The sequence below is a fragment of the Bombina bombina genome, chromosome 5 (assembly GCF_027579735.1).
Source record: "Bombina bombina isolate aBomBom1 chromosome 5, aBomBom1.pri, whole genome shotgun sequence".
NCBI classification, from domain to species: domain Eukaryota; kingdom Metazoa; phylum Chordata; class Amphibia; order Anura; family Bombinatoridae; genus Bombina; species Bombina bombina.
This window is the reverse complement of record NC_069503.1, coordinates 1,007,728,179-1,007,735,433: the sequence shown is the minus strand read 5'-3', so window position 1 is coordinate 1,007,735,433 and position 7,255 is coordinate 1,007,728,179.

Here is a 7,255-nt window from a genome sequence, read left to right as displayed (position 1 = left end):
TGCAGAGACGTGGGACAGCAATGGGAGCAAAATTTGCCCCCCTCCTACGCAAGCCTATACTTAGGATGGTGGGAGCTGTCCTATGTGTATACACAACATAATCCATTTATCGAAGACATTGTCATCTATCGACGGTTCATACATGACCTGCTTCTAATTGGAAAGGGGGGCCGGAGAGATTCCAACAATTTGTTGATTGGATTAATGTTAATGATCTCAACTTGGCCTTTACATTTGAGACCAATGCAAAGGTTGTTAACTATCTTGACATCACAATGAGAGGTCATGACAATGGTCAAATTGAGACTACTAACTACAGAAAACCTATCTCCGGCAACACTTTACTCCACGGAAAAAGCTGCCATCCACCCCTGCGCGATTGCCAAGGGTCAACTCATCCGACTTAAACGAAATTGTTCGGATGAGAGTACCTTTGTGGATCAATCAGAGGCCCTAGTAGGTCGTTTAAAACAACGGGGCCATAAAATATCAGACACCAGGAAAGCTAAACCTGAAGTAGAAGGGATTGATAGGAAAGCCCTCCTTACCACCAAGGGAAGGAATAGGGATGCATTGCCCTATAAAGGAGTGACCTTTGTAACTAATTACAGCTCACAGTACATAGAAATATGTAGCATTATTCGCAAACATTTTGGGTTACTGCAAGCCGATGACAAATTGGTAGACACAGTTGAGGGTGGCCTTAGGTGCTCTTACAGAAGAGCTAGCACCATTGGTAATTTGGTATCTCCCTCACAAATAAGAAATGATCAGAAAACAGTAAGTTCATGGTTATCCCACAGAGGAATGTTTAAATGTGGTCACAGGAAATGCAAACCCTGTGAACACGTAGAGATAGCTTCATCTTTCACATCTACTGTCAATGGAAGGTCCTTTGAAATTGAACGATGCCTAAATTGTTCATCCTCGAACGTGATCTATATGATCCAATGCACCCGATGTGGGGTACAGTATATAGGGCTCACTTCAAGGGACATTAGGTCCCGCATTAGAGAACACTTCAGCTCCATTACTGTAGGAAAAGCAACCACACCAATAGTGACACATTTCTCACATAAGCACCAGAAAGATTTATCCTTCTTTAGCTGGAAAGCTATAGAACACGTCCTTCCCCCTAAAAGAGATGGGGATAGGGAGAAATTGCTTTACAAGCGAGAGATGTTCTGGATTTTCCACCTGGAGACTAGATATCTAGATTGAATTTGCAGTATGATTTAATTAACTACTGGGAGTAAAATTTCAGCGAACATCAAAAATTGTGTATATTATACAGTTTAAGTGATGTTAACTCAGATGCCTATTATAGTATGTTGTGTCAGCAATAAACACCATGCACACAAATAAAAACAGGAATCAGCTTAGATCAATGATGCATATGGGTACAGGCTCATAGTCAGTAATTTATCTCTGTGTATAACATCTTAAACAATGTTGCAAAGATTGATTTATTCGTTTCTAAAATGATGCAGCTATAATTTAGCTTTGATTAAGATAATCTACATAGGTTAGTATATATAAGTCATAAATGAACTGACTTTTGTAACGTTACTGAAATTCATGATGTAAAATTTAGACTTCTGCAAAATGTAATATACTCTGATCTTTAGTCCCTCACAATCCCAGAGTTTCCACTTTTATTATTATTATTTACTATGGATTAATATCTACTATATCCACATATTCATTTTTCTAATAGTTGAATTGTCACCCATTAAGTAGTATACAATGAAGCGTATCACTTTGGAGTCTCCTTTCCCTCCAAGGGTATTTTCTGTCCAGGGTGCTTTGGCTTAATTTATGCAGTTAGGGTTAATATTAACACATAGTTGAAGTCCTTCAAATGGTGGTTAATTATGCAGCACCGCCCCATTTGTTTTTACCCAATCACAATTTTATTATCTCTGATAAATACATAGCTTAGAATACTTTGCAATTAAGCTAAGAGTAAGGCTACGGCCAAAACGCATAAGCTTGTCTAGTGGCAACTGCACATTATTTTTTTTCATGTTTTTCGTTCTTCCATGTGATTTTAAATATGGACAATAAAATGTTTGATTTTTAAACACTTTTGCTTTCTTGGACCCAAATTCCTACACACCTACTTATCTGTTCATTTGCCGGCTTTTTTGGAATCTGAAGTTAGGCCGGAGCATTTTGTCCACAGGGACCCAAACAACCAATAGGAGGTGGTGGAGTTTAGCGTGAGCGAGGACGTGTCACATATTGGATTACGGAACAAGACGCTGGAAACAAGCAAGCAAGCATCGGGAGATTCTGTGGCTAGGAGTGTTTACACCCTGTGGACCAGCGAGAGTGAGGGGTAACCCAGGACCGCCGTGTATGCCAGTCCCGATAGAAGATATTCACAAAGCAAAACAGCACTGCTGTGCAACAGATCAACAACAGTAAGTTTTGTTATCTAAGAGAGCCATTATACCACAAGTTGGATTGTCCGGTTGAAGAAGTATTACAGTGTCAAGTGTAAGTTTTGCCTTCATCCACACTGGGGCTACGATAACATTATAGAATTTACTAAGATCCTTGCAATATTCTGTACGTTTCACACATATCGCTTATTGCTAATTTTGGGATATTTACTATTAGCTTTGGGGCACTTTAAAGGACTGTCTGAGGCTCAACAGGGGGAAATAAGTACCGATTCACGAATTGCTGAAACAGTATACCTATACTATTAGCAACCTTTCATCTTTACATAGGTGTATCATGGACAAATAGGCAGTTCATAGTGTCCTTGTATCTCATTCAACATTTACAATGCATAAAATGTTTTATTATTGAAAATATAACATTATTGCAATGTACAGTCATTATTTATGTTGCTGCCTTTTCCACTTTCTCCCAGGGAGCCTTGGGTTAAACTGTTATTTTCTTTACAGTGAACTAGTGGTTCTCTCCCTCTGCTTTACATTATATCTCTAGTCATTTGCTCTCTTAGGGCCCAATATTCAAAAATTAGCTAGCATGGAGAGAAATCAATACAGAATCTTTGAGTTTTTTTATTAAGCATTATATTGTAATGTATATGTCCCTTGTTAATATTCAGAGCCCTGCACAGCTAAACTGCTTACAAGCTAAAATTTGCCTTTCTAAAATTCTTTAAAGGACCAGTCAACACTGCCAGATATTACTATACACGGGTGCACAGTTATAATGAAACTTTTGATAGGTACCTGTGTAAAATCCAGTTTATAAAAAAAAATAAAATATCAAAACAATCGTTTTCTAAGATTATTATTTCCTCGTCCTCCCGTGTCATGTGGTTGATGTTTGCAAATGAAAACTGCATATACATATATGCAGTTTTCCTTCACTACACATGCCCAATAGGAACAGGTGATGTCACAAGTGTAGAAACCTGTAAACGAGACTGCGCTTTTGTGGTGGAGCAGTGTACATAAAATGATTGTGCACTGCCTACATAGTCAGAAAAGCGCCCGCGTGCCTGTATACTGACTGACAGCTCTGGATCAAGATGCAGGTGAAGCCGGAGTGTGATAGATACTATAATAAATACAAAAATTGTAACATAATATTGTTGTTTTTTATTTGCATAAAAAAACCCTAAATATATATTATAGGTAAATATATATATATATATATATATATATATACATACATACATACATACACACACACACATAGATTATATATATATATATATATATCTCTATCTATCTATCTATACACACACACAGATAACACATAAAATAAAATATATCAAGCAAGACGGTACAGTGGAGCTGCTTCCTTTTATGCAAAGCAGGTTGCTGTTATTGACCTTGTGTGCGCTCAGGGGGGGGGTTAAAGTGTGCACAGAAATGGAAGCAAGTGAGCAGTTGCGCACAATTAAAAAAAATGCTAATTAGCACTCATCCGATTGGCTGCAAAAGCTTGTCTATCACTATGAGGAACAGCCTCCTTAGGACAGTGGAACACGGGGCAAATTAAAAGTACGTTTTATCAACACTTTCCATTGAAATATTTTCATATTATGCTGCAGGTACATTTTTTCTTAACCACGTGGTACTTTGCACAGGTTCTATTTGTTTGGTTTTGCTTTTTTGCAATTATTGAGTGGTCCTTTAAGGAACCTCACAGCACTGACGAAAATTCTTAGATAAGGTAGATTATCAGCATTTCATTAATAATCATGACAGGAAAAGCATACTTTCCTATACGAGGGGCCATACTATGTAGTTTAGGTGTGAATATTTTCTATACATTTTTTATTTATATTTAGCTATTCTATTAGATGGAGATTAAAAACAAATATATGTTTTTGCACTTAAAAGGACAGTCTACTCCAGAATTTGTATCGTTTAAAAAGATAGATAATCCCTTAATTACCCAGTCAACAGTTATATTAATAGACTTTTTACCTCTGTAATTATCTTGTATCAGAGCCTCTGCAGACTGCCCCCTTATATCAGTTCTTTTGACAGACTTGCATTTAAGCCAATCAGTGCTGAAATAATAAATAACTCCATGGGAGTGAGCACTATGTTTATCTATATGGCACATAAGAACTAATGCTGTCTAGCTGTGAAGAACTGTCAAAATGCACTCAGATAAGAAGCAGTCTTCAAGGGCTTAGAAATTAGCATATGACCCTACCTAGGTTTAGCTTTCAACAAAGAATATAAAGAGAACAATGCAAATGTGATGATAAAAGTAAATTGGAAAGTTGGTTATAAATGAATTTTGGCAAATCAAATTGTATTTTCTATCTGAATCATGAAAATTTCATTTTAACTAGACTGTCCCTTTAATTAACTAAACAGGGCTACACAAATCTCGATCTTTAGCTGCACGTTGGTAAAATAAAAATTCATGGTAAATCCTTCATATGTGTATTAGTGATTAGTTAGCAATCGTCCTTTTGTTCTGAGGGACAGGGAAATCGGTGTGGGGGGGGGGGGGGGGGAAACAACATACTTATATGACAATGTCAGGGTGCCAGGAATCAGACTGAGACAAGAAGTGCAAAAATAATCACACCTTTATTAATAACAAAAAAACAATAAAAAGTCCACAAGTCAAATAACAAGCCAGGAGTCAAAACCAAAGCTGGTAGTCAGACGAGCCGAGTCAGGAGCCAAAGCGAATAGTCAGACGAGCCGTAATCAGGAACAAGGAAAACAGCAGAGTCAGGAACAAGCCAGGGATCAGGAACCAAGGACGTCAGACATCCAGGTAATACACAGGAACTCTCACAAACAGGTCTGAGACAATGCAAAGGCAAAGCATACTGAACAGAGGCCCTTTAAATAATAAGTGATGACATCACAATTCTGAGACTGCATCCTGTCTCACACAGATGATGCACAGCAGTCTGGCCATAAAAGGAAGTGCAGGAAATGAGCAGCATCCCCCACAATGCACCATAGTCAGCAAGAGAGGTGAGTAAAATGGCTGCCAGCAGCACATGGCAGACAAAACAGGGGAAAAAACCCTGACAGTACCCTCCCCTCAACGACCCCTCCCCCGCGGGAGGACAAAAGGCTTATTGGGGAAACGGGCATGGAAGGCACGGAGGAGGGCGGGAGCATGAACATCAGAGGAGGGAACCCAAGAACGCTTCTCCGGACCGTAGCCCCTCCAGTGAACCAAATACTGTACACGGCCCCTGGACATACGAGAGTCAATAATGCTGCTGACCTCATACTCCTCATGGTTGTCAACAAAGATAGGACAGGGACGAGGCAACACAGTGGTAAACCGATTACAAACCAATGGTTTCAAGAGGGAGACATGAAAAACATTGGAGATGCGCATTGCAGGAGGAAGGTCAAGAGCGTAGGCCACAGGATTAACCCGTCGGAATATTCGAAAAAGACCAACATAACGGGGAGCCAGTTTATTTGAAGGCACACAAAGGTTCAAGTTGCGGGAGAACAGCCAAACTCTCTCACCAACCTGGTAGGAAGGCGCGGGGAGACACCTACGATCAGCCTGGAACTTTTGGCGCTGCATAGAATGATGAAGGCAATCCTGAATCTGCACCCACGTGGAACGGAGTTGCCAGAGATGCTCCTCCAAAGCCGGATTACCCTGAGACATGAATGGGGATAACTTGGAGGAAGCATTAATAGCACTATTACGAGCAAACTCTTCCCAAGGTAACAGTTCAGACCAATTATTGTGGTGATCTGAGACATAGCAACGGAGGAACGGTTCCAGAGCTTGATTAGACCGTTCCGCAGCCCCATTGGATTGAGGGTGATATGCCGAGGAGAAGGAAAGCTGGATCCCCATTTGAGCACAAAAGGAACGCCAAAATCTGGAGACAAACTGGCTACCCCGGTCCGACACTATCTCCTTGGGTAACCCATGTAAACGGAAGACCTGCCAGGCAAAAATTGAAGCAAGCTCCTGAGCGGTAGAAAACTTCATCAAGGGAATGCAATGTGACATTTTAGAAAAATGGTCAACCACCATAAGGATAACAGTATTGCCATTGGAAACAGGGAGCTTGACAATGAAGTCCATGGAAAGATTTGTCCAAGGACGCTCACCATTAGCAATAGGTTGAAGAAGACCCACAGGAAGACGTAGAGGAGTCTTATTCTGTGCACAAACTGAGCAGGAGGCAACATACCCAGCAACATCAGAACTAAGACCTGGCCACCAGAATTGTCGAGTGACAGACCAAATCATTTGGTTCTTGTTTGGGTGACCTGCGGCTTTAGGATAGTGGTAAGTGTGCAAAAGTTTAGTTCGAAGATTCTCAAGAACAAAACACTTACCACTAGGTTTCACAGGAGGTGCATTGGTTTGTGCAGCCAGGATCTCCTTCCCCAAGGGATAAGTCAGATTAGTACGTATGGTAGCTAAAATATGGTCAGGAGGTATAACAGGAGTAGGTACAGACTGCTCCTTGGACAGAGGCGAAAATTGTTGAGAGAGGGCATCAACCCTAACATTCTTACTACCAGGCAGGTAGGAGACCACATAATTAAACCAAGACAAAAAATAGCGCCCATCTGGCCTGTCGGGGCGACAAACTTTTTGCTTCAGATAGATAAGTTAAATTCTTGTGGTCAGTAAGAATGAGCACTGGCACGCTAGTACTCTCGAGAAGATGCCGCCATTCCTTGAGTGCCAAAGTTATGGCCAGTAATTCCCTGTCACCAATTTCGTAATTGAACTCCGCTGGAGACAATTTCTTAGGGAAGAAACCACATGGATGCAAGGAACCGTCAGGCGTAGGACG